At 37.1% G+C, this 18570-nt stretch overlaps 1 pseudogene; it reads right to left on the minus strand.

Annotated features, from left to right (window-relative positions):
* Positions 1-16411: 16411 nt before the first annotated feature.
* LOC130019256 (40S ribosomal protein SA-like) lies at positions 16412-17414 on the minus strand (annotated as a pseudogene).
* Between the last annotated feature and the right edge of the window lie 1156 nt (positions 17415-18570).

Below are 18570 nucleotides of genomic sequence, written 5' to 3' on the forward strand. Positions count from 1 at the left end.
TTACCTCTTAGTTTACTGTGTTTTAGTTCTATCTTATAACTCCATAAAAATTATCACCTGCAAAATCTCTCATTATTTTACTTTCTGAAAGCATTGATTCTCTCTTTCTTCCCCAATACATCAGTTATTTGCTTTTTGTACTTTTATATCCATGCTTACCAGGGCCCAACAATGACCCTTCCCTTTCCCCCTTTATGCTCATTGCTTTTGCATATCTCATCAAAAATTCCCCTGATTGCCTGAATACATATTTAATCACCTTTATACAGGTTATGAACCAACATTAAAAGCCATGTCTATTACTGAGAGTAATAAGGTGCATCAGCTGTTCATATTTGACCTCATTTCTTTCCAGAACATTTCTTTAATGCTCAGTGCAATGCAGCATCTATTTTGTTTAAAAAAAAGTAATTAATTGTTTGCCAGTAGAGTTAGCAATTAATTGTTTGCCAGTAGAGTTAGCATTCTTTAACTTGTTTCACATAAAAGCAATTCTATCCCAAATTCTTTTAACTTTAATTTTTGTATTATATAATTTATATTCATTTGAGTAAACACATCTTTAACCATCCCTACATGTAAGATAACATTAGTTTGGACATCCGTTCTCTCAGCTTAAGCCTCAGTTGCCCTTACTCCGTAGCACCACAAAAGCAGGGTCCTGGCTAGGGATTGGATGGACACAGGGCAAGTGGTGAGCTATGTGCTACCCTGGCATTGAAATGGGCTTGGCCAAAGTGCCATAATGCTTAACTATAAGTTAAGAGCTTGGTCATAGACAAATGCTGTCATGATCCAAAGAGTAATAACTAGATTTGAACCCTCAGGAAAGATTAATCTAGCCTGAGCACTGTAATCTGAATCTGTGGCAAGATGTTCCCAGGAGAGCTGCCTTACAAGCCTCAATGTATGTCTTACTGTATCCAGACAAAAATAATTAATATTAAGTAGAATTAAGATGTTAATTAAGATGTTAATTAAGTTATTGTACTAAGGGGAAGAGGAACATCCTTAGGTGGTGTTTAGGCCTTTGAGCCTGATGCACAGTCAGGAAGGGCTTTCTTATGTTGATTTTGCAATGGGACTGGGGATTGGTGTTGCTTCAACCCAGAGTGCTGGGAGTATGGGAGAGATGAGAGAGTTGGAGGAGAGGAGAGAGAGAGAGGGGCAGCAAGATGGAAAACAGAGAGATGAGCAGGAGAGATAGGAGTAGACAGGAATGGGGGGCAGTGTGAGACTAGAATGTGGGCTCAGAGAAACAGGAACAGGCACGTGGGAAGAATGGCATAAATGGCAACTGATCAACCAAACAGCTTGACCCTCATTTCCTCCTCCGTCTGCCCCATGGACAGTCCCAGCTGGGTGAGCAGCCTGAGACCACCCAACCCAGGTGGCGAGAGGGAGAGCCATTGGTGCTCTTCCTAGCTGCTAGAGATTAAACATCTAAAGCTTACATTTTAGGATTATAATAAAAATCAGGAATTTTGTTGGGGATTTTTAAAAAATGATAGGATATTGATGATAGACTACTAAAGTAATAACTTCGGAAATATCAGTAAAACTTGATCATACTATGGTATATTACCAATGATACTTAAATATAGGCCTCAACTATTTTGTAAAAATATATGGCATGTATATGTATTTTAGAATATTATATGGTACAGTTTCTGTGCATTATGGATGGTACAATTTTTTCTAAACTGTGTGGGGAGTTGTATGATCTCATTATAATTAATTAAAGCACTGAAATACACAAATATAAGGGTATCTATTTGTCTATTGCCAGGGGTGGGGATTCACCACACTATGTAGTGATCTGTGTCCAAGAAGCCATATGCAGTTCCAGGGTCAAAGTAGAATCAGAAAAATGTGTAACAAATTTTATGACTCCTAAAATGATATTTAAGGATAGTTGTTTTTATGATAACAACTATACTAAAATGGATAATATATCAATGAATGGAATCAATTCTGAACTTTTTGCATGAAGAAATGTCATAAAGAGTCTATCTATAGTAAAATCTATCTAAAGTCACTTTGATATGTTGTTTGGAATTTATTGCCAATAGTTAAAAGTGAATGCATGAATATTACAGTATTTCTAAAACCCTACTTGAGCATTTTAGTTTTCAGGTTTATTCTCTCCTAAAATATCTAAAGTATACTATATTAAATACCTCAATATTTCATTTTAGACATTGATGCACTGTGAATAGAGAAAGAAAAAATAGTATTTATCAGAAACCTCTTCACAAGTCTTACTTTCTTTGATGCAAAAATAGCACAATAGAGAAGCATTCATTTTAATTTTGAGCACCTAATAAGCTTTGCTTTTTCGAGTCAGACTATTTTTCAAATTTTACTATAAAAACACCTCTATTTGTCTTAGCCTCTAGGCACTTGTACATTGAAAGTACATAAATCATCTGAGAACTAATAAAACAATCATAGCACAACTGAAAAAAAGGAGGAAATAAAAGCATTGTTTTAAAGACCAATGCACAAAATCTTTAAATTAGATTAAAAGTAGAAACAAAACCTTTTTGCTTTCAGTAATTCAGAGTAATATGTGATAAGACTGTTGTAATGGCTACAAGTTTTATCTGTCAGAAGACTAGAGATCAATATATTCCTCGAAGATTTACTGATTTCATCCTGGCTGGAACTTCACAACATAGTGAAGGGACAGGAGAATGTCCTGAAGAAAGATAACAGTAGAACTTGATAAGAAACCCAGGAGACCTTTACCTTAGTCCTCATCAGGTGTACTGTGTGTTATATTATGTGTGTGTATGTATGTATGTATGTGTGTGTGTGTGTGTTTGTGCTTAAATTTATATACTATAAGAAACTATTTGAGTTGTCCTAAATTCTATTTTTCTGTATTATTTAATGAAAAAAAGCAATAAGGACTGAAAGTTATAAAATACAAATACAAGCAAAAGATCAAGAAGAAACGCTCAAAGATACTAATCTTTAAAACAACGAACAAGAAATTGAATTTCATACTACAATTATCAGGTCATTTTTGTTTTGAACTTCTCTATCACTGGCAATGTCATTGTTAACAGTTTTAAGTTTGTAAAGTTAGTGGATGTCTCTAGACTTCATTTTATTCTCCTCTTTCTTTCTCTTACTGTATTACTCTCATTTAAATTCTTGGGTGAATTATAATTTCTTATCTTCCCTTGATCCTTTTGTTTCCTGTGTAACAATTCAATAGAGTTAAAAAAACGGATTTGAAATTCAGGGAAAAAAATAGTTCTATATTAGTTTATTCTCAATTTGTTCAATTGATCCAAAGTGAACTTTTTTCCTGCTTGCCTGCCTGCCTGCCTGCCTGCCTGCCTGCCTGCCTGCCTTCCTTCCTTCCTTCCTTCATTCCTCTTTCCTTCCTTCCTCCCTCCCTTCCTCCATCCCTCTCTCCCTCCTTCCCTTTTTCCTTCCTTGATGCCACCAGAATGTCAGTGTCCCTCTACCAATATCCCCACATGTCAATTCCCTTTGAAACTTGGTTCTACAGACCCACTCTGAGAAGCTACCATTGACCTTTTAAAATTTGTCTCTTCACATTACTCATATGATATAATTTATTCTGTCTTTATTCCTCTCCCTGTAACTGACTTTACATAACACGATGCCATCTAGCAGAGAATTAGAGGAGAATACAAAATCAAAGAAACAATGAAATGTCACCTCACAACAGAGAGGCTTATACACATCAAACAAATTTAAAAAATCAGCATTGACGAGATATGGGGGGAAAAAGAAACCACATTTGCTTCTGTGCAGATTGTTATCTATTCATCTCTGTATTGGAAACTTGTATGGAAGCTTCTCAAAAACTTAAGAATTAAGATTACAAGTAACATTGGCATCTACCTCAAGATCCCCGAAATTTATTTTGAATATTCACTATATTCTTCTATATATGTGTAGATGTCACCACGTCCATAATAAATTTTTAAAAATAGTCTCTCACATGGAAGAAATAGAAGAAACAAGTGTCAAAGTCACCAGAACTTGGGATTTTTCCTATATAAGCGAGTTGACAGGGTGTAGAGGTTCTGGAGGGGCTCTTGTGACACTGGTGGAGGAAAGCAGGCTTTCTGGTAACAAATGTGATGTTGGAATGATGTATGCATAAAAATACGACTAATAGAATTGTAACCTCCATAATAGTTCTAAAGAATAAAAGGACAGAAACTATTTGCACTCCAAATAGGACTCCAAATATTCACAGAATCATTATTTACAGTAGCCAAAAATCTTGAAGCAACCCAAGTTACCAAGAAGAAATGAGTGGATGAATAAACTGTGGTATGTATACTCAATGGAATAAAATTCATCTATAAAAATTTTTGAACTAATTTAATTTAAAAAACCTGAACTATATATATATACATATATATGTATGAATTTCATTTTGCAAGTAAGCAAATTCAAGATTAAAACAATGGATATATTAGATCGAAGTTCTCAGAATCATAAGTGTCCAGACTTGAACTTACACAAAGGGTCAGAAAGAGTATTTTTTGCATTTGCATTGTACATGAATGACACCGCTACAATCCCTGGCATAGAATAATGGCCATAAAATATATGGTACCCTGAATTCTGCCAAGAATGATCCTTGAGCACAGAGTCAAGAGTAAGCCCCGAGAACTCCTAGGTGTGCCCCCCAAAACAAACAAAAGCAAATAACATCATAGAGTAGATGAATAAAGAGGTTTTATTGTTGAAGAGACCACTTATAAATGCCTTTAACAGACTGTATATAATTAAATTGTTACAAAGTGATAACAGGGTCTCTTGCATCAAGCTGAGAGTGGATGGCATCATTTTCTATGCATATTTAAAAGCTTTCAATGAAAAAATCATGAATGTACATGATAGTGAAAGATGGGCATGCATAATTGGACATACAATAAAAATGCAACTTTCAAACACAATATATGCCATCTATAACTTCACAAGTACCTAAAACAGTGGAGAAAGTCATCACAGGTGCAAGGAGAGAGAAGAATACCTATAAATTGAGGAGGACTCCTGCACACCACCCCCACTGGCCAGTTCTGGCTGACCAGAGTTTGATTTGTAAGGCTTTTACTAGGTCTAATCTATAAAAATAATGGGAAAACATGGCTGCTTCACTAGACAGCCTGCCACATTCTCTAAAATAAAAGCCTCAGGTTGTCTGTATTTTTTTTGGTTGTTTCTGAAGCCAGAGGGTCAAAATTTGAGGAAAGATAGGATCACAAAGTTGCAAAGACCTTGATTATTTGATTACATAGTTCTGTATATATGAATAAAATGCACTAGATTTCTCTAAGGCAATTTAATCTTGAAAGGATTTTCTCAAATACCTTTTCTTTCATGTAATAGTGATTGTGTAATTTATCTATTGTAAAGTCTATTAAATTCTATACCAAGAATAGCATAAACATAGAACTAGAATATAGAGAGGTGAATTTCACAATAGAAAATAAAAAGCTTAGTAGAGACATTAGTGGGATTGAACAGTTTGTTTACAGAATGTTTTTAATATGGTGACATGGTCTATGAAATAAAATTGCAGTTATAGATAGGGATGAAGTTAATGTGGAATTGATGGCAGAAATAGTTAATCCAGTAAAGACAAGAAAATATGACAGTTTTATGAACATCAACCTAAACCAAGTAGTAGGTATGAAACTGAAAACTAATCTCTTAAGTACCATATTATACCGTCTCACATTTTATTTTCGTTGTTTGTTTTTCAGCCATACCCGGCAATGTTCAGTGGTTATTCCTGGTTCTACACTCAAGAATTACTCCAGGACATTCTCTGGGGACCATATGGAAAGCCAACGATCAAACCTTAGGTTTGCTGTGTATAAGGCAATCCCTACTATACTATCTCCCTCAATTGCCTCACATAATTTTAAATAAATATCTTGATTCAAATAAATGCTGAAGAACCTTTAAAAACCCTATGAGAAAATAGTAATGGACTTTAAAACAGTTGATATAAGTAAATGTATTGATTTCTGTGTGTATAGATGTATACAAAGACCCACTGTTAATTTCAAACCAACTCTACTAAACAGAGTTGTTGAGCAACTGTTGTCACTCCAATTTGTTGCATAATGTCTTGATAAAAGTCCTTTTTTTAAAATCAGAACTTGGTGAGTCTGTAAATCTTCTGCTGTTTTCTGGGGCATTAGGCATTAGAAGCAAATAAATAGCCTGTGCCTCGGTTTCTTTGTCTAAAAACTGTAGCTAATATGAGTACCTGTTTCCTGGGTCTGTTAGAAAGTTTGTGTATGATACTTATGTGAAGTGCTTAGCATAATGTGAAAACAAGTCCTCAACAAATAATAAGGATGCACTATTATGTAACCGAAGAAAGTCAAGTAGTGTGATGCACCGTATTCATATAGTAAAGATAAAAATTATGTGATCACCTCAAAAGATACAATAAAAGGATTCAATAAAATCCAGCACACATTTATGATAAAAATTCTCAATATCAATAATGGTAGGAGGAACTTTCCTCTATATAATGGATATCATTTACCACAAACTGAGAGCTAACATCACTCTTATTGATGAAACACTGAAAGTATTTTTCCTCAATCAGGTGTCAGACAAGAATATATCTTACAAGTATTATTCAACATTGTACTGGAAGTCTGTCCTGGTAATTAAAAATAAAAGATATATTATGGGAAACCAGACTGAAAAATAATAAATATAAAAATAACAAATAATAATAAACAACAACAAAGGTTTCAACCCATCCTCCAGAATGTTCTGAATCTATAAGTACTCCTCAGAATAATTTCAACATGAAGTCAAGTATGTATTAATCATTTAAAATAAAAGTAAAGGGGCTGGAGCAATAGCACAGAGGGTAGGGCGTTTGCCTTGCACGCGATTCCCAGCATCCCATATGGTCCCCTGAGCACCACCAGGGGTAATTCCTGAGCGCAGAGCCAGGAGTAACCCCTGTGCATCACCGGGTGTGACCCAAAGAGCAAAATAAATAAATAAATAAATACATAAATAAATAAAATAAAAGTAAAGCAACAAGACATTCAATTAACTGTTGTTTCACAGAAAGTAATTTGAAGACAAAGCTTCATTGAGAAAGTGGATTGCCTTTATTTAGTGGCTTCTTTGGACCATGCTAAATGGTGCTCAAGGCACGATCCTGGCTGTGTACTCAGAGATCACTCTGATTAGGGGCCATCCGTGATGCTGGGGATCAAACACAAGTCAGTCGCAGACAAGTCAGGCACTCTAATAATTGTATTACCTCTCTTTCCCCTAAGCAGGTTTACTTTTGTATTTGTAGAATTTTTTTTTGTTGTTGTTATACTCTGAAGTTCTCAGGGGCTACTCATGAGTCAATGCTCAGGGCTTCCTCTTGGTAATTCTCAGATGACTGCGTACAATGCTGATGATTAAGCTAGAATTCCTACATGAAAAAGATACCCTCTAACACACTGAGTTATCTCTCTAGCCCTAAATTTGTCTAATTTCTTGTTCAATAAGAAAAAAAACTGGATTATGAGGATTTGAGAAAGTTAAATTGTAAAACTATAAGGAAATAAAAATAAATCATATGCTAGTATTCTTATTAGACTACAGAAAGTTGTTTTAAAAACTCAAGATTTTGGAGTAATGCTTTAAGAACTATTCCACTCTATCATGCTTGTGGTTGCTTCTTTTTTGAATCTTGCTCTCTTGGTCCTTTTTGAAGTTGTTTTTGTGAAGCACGATCCCACTAGTATATCTTTTTTGGTTCTTTCAGTGGCTGAGGTTAAAGTACTTAGTAAAATCATTAGGGAGATTTTCAAATTATTGATTCCTCTTTCCATCTAGTTATAGGCAGAAAATGTTACTTTTTCCTTTTGGAAGGTAAGTCTAGAAAAACAATATTAGTTAAAAGTAAGTCTCAGTTGTTGCTTTATGGGGAAAAAGTTAGGAGATTCCATACCTTGCCATTTGGTGCACTTTGTTTTTCCAGACTTGATTTTAAGAATGTTGGCCGTTGCTATAACTCACATGCTGATATATATTATATATATATATATATATATGAAATGTACTTTGAACAAAGCAGAAAGTTATATGAAGTTACTGAATTTTTACAATTTTTTATCTTAAATCAAATTTTGCTCTGATTGTGGTATTATAAACCTTAACTGATTAATTATTTAGTACTTCAATTATAATTAAACTTTATTTCTTTGAGATAGCTAGCTATTTGATTAGCTTCATAATAGGAAGGGCTGATTGTCAGATAAGATGTGGCAAATTCTATGTATATTAACACCTTCAAACTCTAACTTTATTTTAACACTAAACTTTAGTACTTGTTTAGATTTGCCAAATATAATAATAAGAGTTTAGGCCATATTTTAAGCAGACGTTTTTATGAATGATTATGTTAAGATAACTAAAAATCTGCTAGGATATTTACTATTTAAAAATTAGAAAGTACAAAAGCTAATCCTATAAGAAATTTTAATAAAAGTTATGAAATATTTAAAAATAAAATTAGAAGTCAATTTCAGGGGGATTTTAATTATTTCTATCACCTTTTAAAAGCTTAAAAATGTATAATAACTTAATGATGAAAAATCAGATTTATGTTGTCACTGTGTGTGAGAGAGAAGGATAGAAAGGATAGAATGATGAGGAGGATGAGGGAGAGGTGAGGAAGGGTGAAGGGGAAGTAAATGCAACTATTGAGCAACATGAACATTTTATATCTTGAGGTGATGGCAGAGGTTTTTTTTTTTAAATTAAGATACTATGATTTACAAAGTTGTTTATAATACAGTTGTTTTAGTCATACAGTGTTCCAACATCAATCCTACTGTCAATGTTCTCTTGCCTGCAACAGTGTCCCTGAAATTCTCCAGCTTACCCACTTGGTGAGCATTAAGAAATTGATTTCATATTACTTGCTCCAACAAAATTAAAGATAATAGCAAATGGAATTTCATAAAATAAATCAACAAAAGGTAATATAGATCGATTGCTCTATAATTTTAACCTATGTTAAAAAAATAATTCAAATCATCTCATACACCAGAGTAACCAGCCTATTCCTGTTGACATAACTAAGTCTTCAACTATGACATCTAAAATACACTCTCACTGTTACTGACCTCCCGTTATTCATCAATTTGCTCGAGCGGGACCAGTAATATTGTGAGACTTGTTACTGTGTTTGGCATATCAAATACATCACGGGGAGCTTGCCAAGCTTTGCCGTATGGGTGAGATGCTCTCGGTAGCTTGCCGGGCTCTCCGAGAGGGGTGGAAGAATCAAACATGGGTCAGCCATGTTGGCCACATGCAAAGCAAATGCCCTACCCACTGTGCTATCGCTCCAACTCATCTAAAATACATTGTATTAAATTTTATTTTGTACTTGGATCTATTGTGGTAATGATCATATCTTCTCTGTCATAAATTAAAGTCTTTTTGCCCAGTATCAGGCATATAGTAAATTTATTTCATAGTATTTGATTAAAAAACAGAATAATGGAAAATAGAATTATCAGTATCAATAAAAGTTAATTTGTGAAGGATTTTTTTCTGTTTTTGACTTTTATTAATCTGATAGAGGACAATCATAGGCACTATTAGTAAGTATCATACTCAGTATCACATGATAAGAAGTTTCTTCTGTCCTTAAAAGGAGCGCTTTTAAAAACACTTCCTGAAATGCTGATTTCAAGGCTTTTAATTACATAGCTGTTTCCTGTCAATGAAGCTCTTTGTAATTCCTTCAAATCTTAATTATAATGCAGTTGGATAAACTATTCATGTGAGGTGTTCAGTTCCTTTTTCATGTTTTGAGCTATATCCTTCCATATTCTCGGTTTGTAAAGTTTCATTTGATAGTTTTGCTAGATATCTCATGAGCTTTCCTTTATATGCAAGTTCCTTTTTTCGATCTTGCTACTTTCAATATTCTGTCTATGTCCTGGGACTTTGAGATTTTCAGTATAACATGCCTTGTAGATTTCTTACCGCAACTATTTTCACTAGGACTTTTTGGGCACCTTGGACTTCAGTGCCTATAATCCTAAATTCTGGGAAGTTCTTATTGATGATTCATTTAGCTATTTTTTTCTTCATCACATTTGCCTTACTGTTCTTCAGGGACTCTGGTGATTCTTATATTATACTTCTTGAATGCATCCCATAATTCTCTGGCATGCTGTTTATCTTTTTCCAGACTGTTTTTCACTTTCCGTTGTTTCCTAAGAGTTTTCATGTTCTCATTTTGGAGTTCCTCAATCTTTTGCTCAGCTTCTATTATTTTTCTGTTTATGCTTCTACTGACTTTTGTCTGTCTTCATTTCTGTCATTTCTGACTGTGGTAACTTTTTCATTTTAGTTCTCAAACTTCCGTGTACTTTGCTGACTACTGTCATATAATTTCTTTGAACATCCTCATACTGTCAGTAGACACTGAGGATTTACCTATGTTGTTTCTGTCTTTGGTGATACTGTTCTCACTTATTGAGTTTGGTGTTTTTTCTATGTGTTTTCCCCATTGGTTTTCTAGTTTCCTTGCTATGCAGGGGCTGAGTTTTTGTAATGTACCCCCACTGAAAGATGCTGAGAGATTAAGGTTGCTCACTACCTCCTCTGCCTGTCCTCACAGAATGACAGAAAGACTAACTGTGAGCAGACTGTAATTAGATTTCCTCAATCTACTTTGTTGAGTAGATCTGTCTTGCATCTCTGCCTTCTGTTAGAGCTCTGCATCCTGTTTGGAATAGACCAGTAATATCATGTGTTTGCAAGGTTCACTTAGGATAGTAGAACGACAAGCAGATCAGGATGGAGCTATGGTGTCGATCCCAATTATGTAGAGGTCAGGTGTGGATGTTGCTGAGACCCACAAGGAGAGATGGGGTCTGTCTTCCCTTCAAGGTCTATGGTTGAGCTTTCAAAGGTTAAGAAAACTGTAGAACTTAGGCAGCTATATCTTGAAGTATAATAGAAGGCACAGATTTTGCTTAGGAAAGAGAAATAATTCTCTGTTATCTCAAGGGCCCAATGGACCCATCAGGAGAGCTTGATACCTATTCTTTTAAGCTTAAGGTGCCAGTGCTTAGAACATTTTGAAGAAATCAATGCAATACTAGTGTGTGCTAATGTCATCTTGAGATTAAAACAAAACTAAAGAGGAGTTTTTATTAATGCTATCACTTTCAGAGGAAAATGTAGTCTATCTCCTGCCAAGGCAGGTGAAGGAGACCATCTTAGTGAGATTCTAAAGGACAACAGTAGGAAGGATAGGAAAATAAATGGCAAAGAATGAATTGTGAGGGAACCATAAAGACATGATTTATTTGGAAACTGTTGAAAAGAGAAGCGTATAAACTGAATGAATTGCTATTTAGTACCAGATTTTCTATACAGCACTGAACGAACCACTAATGCAGCTCTTCATTTAGAAAGAACGACTCTTGCAGCTCTTCATTTAGAAAGAAACTTCAAAATAAAGAAACACCCCTCTATATAACCACTTTGACCACAGAGCCATAAGGAAAAGAGGACTAGAATGGATTGGATGTTGCAGAAATGGAGCAGGGGAACAGAGATATATTAATTGGCCTAATATCAGCATGTTTGATGCTGTACAGAACTGGTCTTTATTGACCTATGTAGAAGAACATATTTTATTCACTAATGGCAGATGATAAAAGACAGATTCATCAAGATGTAGGCCAAAATGGATTCAGAGGGATGGTTTGCATGGAAGTTTATGAAGAGAAAAATTGTATTATTGTCCCTATCCAAGCAAGCAGGGTGAATTGGATTTCTTAACAACATAACGGAAACTCATGATTTCTAAGATCACAGGATGATTAATTTTACTCCAGACTTAGAATGCATAAAGGTAAAGGTAAAGGTAAAGGTAAAGGCCCTCCCATTGATCGTCGATTTGCTCGAGCGGGCCCAGTAACATCTCCATTGGAGACTTTGTTGTTACTGTGTTTGGCATATCGAATACTCTCGGCAGCTTGCTGGGCTCTCCGTGAGGGGCGGAGGAATCGAACTTGGGTCGGCCATGTTGGCCGCTTGTAAGGCGAATGCCCTACCCGCTGTGTTCATAAGAATGCATAAGGGCTAATTTTAAACATATTTAACTATGAAATTGACAAAGGTTTAAGACTACTTTTTGAGGAAAGCTGTCTGAATATTTTTATATTTTGTAATGGTGCCTGCTGGAGCAAATCGATGAACAATGGGAGGACAGTTGTTCATCGATTTGCTCAAGTGGGCATCAATAACGTCTCCATTGTAAGACATTTTGTTACTGTTTTTGGCATATATTATATGTCATGGGGAGCTTGCCAGGCTCTACGGTGCGGATGGGATACTCTTGGTATCTTGCCGGACTCTCCAACAGGGACAGAGGAATCGAACCCACAGTGTGCAAGGCAAAAGACCTACTCACTGGGTTATCGCTCCAGCCATTATTGACTATACTTTCGGGGATAATTTCTAGTGTTTATTAATAAAATAATTAAACTCTAAATGCATGAATGTTTTGGCAGCTAGTTTTAAAATACTACACATCAGTAGTACTTTGTTCTGAAATCTTATATTTTAGATTCATTTTTTAAAAATCTCTCAAATTTTACAAACAACAAATTTGACCTGGTTTACCTTATTTAAGAAATTTCCAGTTTAAACCTTTTTTTAAATTTTCTACTCTGAGTTACCAGAATTTTAATATAATAGACTTCATTAAAGATTTCTAGCCTGTGTCCCTTTTTGATAGTCTATTATTGGCATCATTCAGTTAGTAGAAGAAAGGCAGGGAGTCCTAGCAGGGATTTTTAAGAGAAGGCAATGAATAAAAATCATGCCTTAAAATAAAGAAGCATTATCTTTTCATATATCATTCAATGCCCATTTTAAAATTTAGGCAATAATCCAGAATAAAAGCTATTCATAGCTTATGCATTTACTCTTGAAATATTTTTCTCTCTCCAAATAATTCCCAGCCAAAAATTTTTTTAAAAATATTGTTATATTACATTTAAGATTTTTGAGGATGTTTTGAATTAGTAGAGGGAATTAGTGAAGATCCAAGAGAAGTCATATTATTTTCAGTATATATTGGTACTTTGCTCGAGCGGGCCCAGTAACATCTCCATTGGAGACTTTGTTGTTACTGTGTCTGGCATATCGAATACTCTCGGTAGCTTGCCGGGCTCTCCGAGAGGGGCGGAGGAATCGAACTCGGGTCGGCCATGTTGGCCGCGTGTAAGGCGAACGCCCTACCGCTGTGCTATCGCTCCAGCCATTGGCAGAGGCTCCTGCCCCCGCGCCTGGCTGTCCTCACTGGGGCCCCTTGGAGGGGGGAGGGTTGAGTTTCTCTTCCCCCACTCCATGCCCCTAGCAGAGCTCCAGAAGCTGAGGACCTCTGGAGCCAGCCATGGCCATGCTGGGACCATTCTCCACACGTCCGAAAGGGCCTCATGCATGAAAGAACTGGCAGAGGAACCCAGGCATGCGGGTCCAGGGGCTGAGGTCTCCAAGCCTACTTGGATTGGGACTGGGCCTTCTCCACCCAGACCCCCCATCTTCCAGTAGGTAGGCGTCACACCCATCAGCTGCCACCAGTGCCAGGTTGGTCCCATCAATGGCCGAGATGCAGAGACTATAAAACCCAGCTCCCTGAAGACATCTTATTATCTTATTTTTCCTTTGGAGAACCTGGCAGGCTACCAAAAGTATCCTGCCCGCATGGCAGAGTTTGGCAAACTTCCCATGTTGTACTCAATATGCCAGATGCCAGTAACAATGATGGGTCTCATTCTCCTAATCTTGGAAGAGCATTGAAATGGCTCTTTTAAAATCTCAGGGCTAGGAAGAAAGAGAACTTACTGGTGCCTGCTTGAGGAAATCGACGAACAACAGGATGATCATGATATATTGGTACAAGTAGGTACAAGTAAATCCTGTTCTGAGTAAATGAACTTAAAAATCTCTATGCAATTAGCTTTCTATTTTACCTAGAATATTTAAGTGTAGATTGTTAGCTAATCAAGCTGGGAAATTGAAATAGAGCCTACACAAATTTGTTTATGAATAATATAAATAAGCAGGGCAGAAAGCACAGTAACTGCTTTATGGCTATAATAAAATAAGCAGTGATATCAGCATTGCATCCATTTAGGTATAATTGTACAAATTGTTAACTAATCAGATGAGAAACTGTATTTGGAAGTCTAATATTTTTTCTATATGGCATTATGTTTGCATATATATATATATCTATGTTTATAAAGACTTTAAGATTTCAATAAGATTGTGAATAGAGATATGTTTTAAGAAATATTTTAATGCTGGACAGTGAATCTGTAGTTTATGGAGTTGTAATAGGTTATGAACATTTCTTTAAAGATGTAAACTTGAGAAAAATTGAGGTTTACTGAAAAAATAAACTGCTTATAAAGTCATATATAGATATTAGCTCAAAAATTTTGACATGTTCTACACAGTAGGGTCTTTCATAGAATTATATAAGTCTGGAAGAAAGACATGACATTTTTAAGAAGGTAGAAAATTTATTAGGATAAAAATAAGTTTTTATCTGCATATAAATTTTATTGCTGGAGCGATAGCACAGTGGGTAGGGCGTTTGCCTTGCACGTGGCCAACCCAGGTTCGATTCCCAGCATCCCACATGGTCACCTGAGCACTGCCATGGGTGATTTCTGAGTGGAGAGCCAGGAGTAACCCCTGTACGTCGCCAAGTGTGACCCAAAAAGCAAAAAAATAAAAAATAAAAAAAAATAAAATTTTAATCATTAAATAAATAAGGTAAATTAGACATCATTAAATTGAAATGTGTGCAAAATTTGGCCACACCCCAAAATATGAGAAATAAACATAACAGGGAAAAATCCTCTGAATACAGAAAATTAATAGTGGCCAGAGAGATAGCAGATTGAGCAGAGCATTTGACTTGCATGTGCCAAATACAGTTTTCACTATGGCATTCCATATGTCCCCTGAACCCTGTCAGAAGTGATTCCTGAGTGGAGAGGAAGGAGTAAACCTGAGAACCAGTGAGTGTGGCTACGTAAATAAAATAAATGATAATAAATATAGAAAATTTTAATATTTTGCATTATCTCATACACAATTATTACAGAAAGGCTTAAAATAAATCCAAACACTTGCTTTTTCACAATGGGTTACTATATTTTTGTGATATTCGTCATCTAGAGATTAGGATAGCTGAAGTGTTTTTGCTACGTAAACAGACATGGAAACTGCTTTTATAGCAGCTGAGATCAAAAGGTGGAGAGGAGCAGCAGTGTTGTGGCACCCAGTGCTCCAGGACCCCAGTGGGATTCTTGTAATTTTCTGTATTGACAACATAGATCAAATGGGGGACAAATAGGGCTATGATCCTACCCAATGCTCCACAAACCCGCCGGGACCCTGGGGATGTAAAGAGCCATGCCACCATCAAAGGCTGAGTTCTGGGACTGGGATTAAAGACTGGGAATTTTGGCAGTCTGATTTTTCTTCATAAATGTTACGTCTTCAGAGACATTACTATAATGCGTGGCTCATTGAATGTGAAATATCTAATTTTTTTATTTGAAATCTAAGCAGGAAAAGATTGAACATTGTGAACATTAAGGTCTTTGAGAAACCAGTATAATTCATCATACAAAACAGAAGTGGTAAGGTGTTTGCCATGCACATAGACAGCTTGGCAAGGTCCCTGTACTGTATATAGGTGCCACAGCACTGCCAGAAAGGAGCTCTGAGCAGATTTTTTTTTTTTTTTTTGCTTTATGGGTCACACCTGGAGATGCTCAGGGTTTACTCCTAGTCCATGCACTCAGGAATTGCTCTTGGCGGTGCTTGGGGGACCATATGGGATGCTGGGAATCGAACCTGTGTTGGCCATGTTGACTGCGTGCAAGGCAAACGCCCTACCCGCTGTGTTATCGCTCCAGCCCCTTGAGCAGATTTAAGAGCGAGACTTAGACACCACCTGATGAGATGATCCCTTTCCTCAAAATAATCAGTAAGAGACTACATTATTAAAGTTATAATTAATGTATACTATTTTATTTAATGGTCCTCCTACTGAGTTTAGTCAATTTCTAAGTACACTGTCACGGTCCTCCCGTTATTCATCGATTTGCTCGAGCGGGCCCAGTAATGTCTACATCGTGAGACTTGTTGTTACTGTGTTTGGCATATTGAATACGTCACGGGTAGCTTGCCAGGCTCTGCTGTGCAGGCTAGATACTCTCGGTAGCTTGCCGGGCTCTCCGAGAGGGGCAGAGGAATCGAACTTGGGTTGGCCTCGTTGACTGAGTGCAAGGCAAACACCCTACCACTGTGCTAGAAACTCATTTATTTTCCGCCAACCTTATTTTCATTTCCCGTTTGAGTCTAGAACAGCTTAAGACCACTCGGTGGTGGTTCAAACCCACTCAGTGGCCTGAGCAGTAGAAACTGCACACCAGTCTTCTCTGGCAGGCTGAGCACTCCATTCTTCAGTAGGGAACTGCTGAATGGGCACAGGGGGCACCTGCATGCCTTCAGGCCAGTCTGCAATCTCAGTCTGAGTCACAGTGAACTCTAGAGCTGGGCAGTCCATTCACCCTGGAATTCCTCCTTAGTCACGGCCTTCTCAGCAGCCGCCTGCTTTTCCTTTTCAATCTCCTGGGGATCTCTGTAGAAGTAGAGGTCAGGCATAACCTCCCATGGGTGTGGATGGGAGATGGTGCCTCACATGCACAGAACCTCCCAGGTCAGCATCCAGCATATGATACCCACAGAGTGAGCTCCCTTGTTGTTGCAAGGGATGGCGATATCCACATAGCGCAGAGGAGAATCTGTGTTGCACAGAGCAATAGTAGGCAGGTTGATGTAAGAAGCCTCTGTGAGGGACTGTTGGTCAGCCCTGGGATCAGTAACCACCAGAAGTCTTGGCTCCCGGAAAGCTGCCGTCTGGATTTGATTGGTGCAAGTTCCAGGAGTGAAGTGGCCAGCGATTGGAGTGGCACCCATGGCAGCAGTGAACTTCAGCACAGCACCTGGCCAGTATTCCTGGATGAGATCACACTGACATCGGCTGGGTTTTCAATGGCAATAATGGCTCAAGCTGCCAGCAGAATCTTCTACCAGGTTCTCTTCAAATTTATGATGTAGATGCCATCACTTTTCCCTTTGTAGATGCACTGTTCCATCTGGAAGTCCAGGTTGGTGCCACCTAAGTGGGTGCCTGCTGCAAGGAATTTGAGGACATCCTCCTCCTTCATCTGCAGGACATCGAGGGCTCCAGACATTGTGAAATTTCCCTTTAAGTTATGACGGGAATCGTGAACAACGCTGTATGGGGGCCTCGCTGGGCCGCGCGGAAAGGTAAGTACATCCATTGATGTGTAAGATTGTTTGCCTTTCTGACAGAACTCTTTGGATGATGATATATTCTCTTACAAAAATTTTAGTGAGATTTTTAACTCACAATGCCAAGTATGAGACATTCCCTAACTTAAATAAACATGACTCTTTTTTAAGTTAAAGAACAGTATTCTTTCTGTTCTCTGCCTATACTTATCTTCTCTTGGCCTGCTATATTCCTACTCCAAACTGCTTTTCAATCAACCAATTGGAAAAGGGGGGATTTTTTTTCAGAAAATGTTCTCTCAAAGTGCACAGATTAATGTAGTTGAGCCATCTGAAATCTGAAGATATCTATTAAGTGAAGCTTCAGGCAGTTTTCAGTCAAGATGTTTTCATGCCTGATCACTAAGAGTAGCTTACAGGGCAATAGACACAGACTCCACTGAAAACAAAGACTTTGCTGAAAGACTTGTACAACCTTGAAGTGCTAGGGGCAGTCTGTGATAACAAACTCCACATTTTTTCCATTTCTATTTCAAATACCCTGGTCACATTGTTGCCCTTGAGATAGAAAATCAAAGACATTATACAGATCCGTTGGTTAACTGACAGTCCAAGGAGACCCAGCAAAGCTTCCAGAGACACTTTAGGCAGCTAAAGATAAACTACACTACTAGCATTTCTCTAGGACTATTTCCAGTCTTGAAATACTCTTGAACTTGTTTATCAAAGTCACTCTCCCTCTCAAAAATCTTGTCAAGGCATCTTGGCTACATACACCTTGACTGTTTTAGAATTCTGATGAACACCAAAGAAAAATGGAACAAGTGACACAGAAGTAAGCATTTGAATTCTGCCCACTTGTGACATTTTACTACCAACATTGCTTTAAACTAACCTAAACACATGTAAGAAATGTCTCTTTGAAGTTTCCAGTCTATTGCCACTCTGCTTCCAATGTTCTTATCATTTCTTTCGTGAAAATCTTCCATTCTCTTTCATTTCTAGCATGTGGCATCTGGCAATGAGACTCTTTTCCCCAGCATTAAGTAGTTTACTCCTTGGCTCACAAAGTAGAGAATCCATGCCTGCTTCCTTTAGATAGGCAAAACAAACTAAAACCAGAATTTTGTTTGAAATACGTAATATGAA

Source organism: Sorex fumeus, unplaced genomic scaffold, assembly GCF_029834395.1.
Source record: "Sorex fumeus unplaced genomic scaffold, SorFum_2.1 ptg000008l, whole genome shotgun sequence".
Lineage (NCBI taxonomy): Eukaryota > Metazoa > Chordata > Mammalia > Eulipotyphla > Soricidae > Sorex > Sorex fumeus.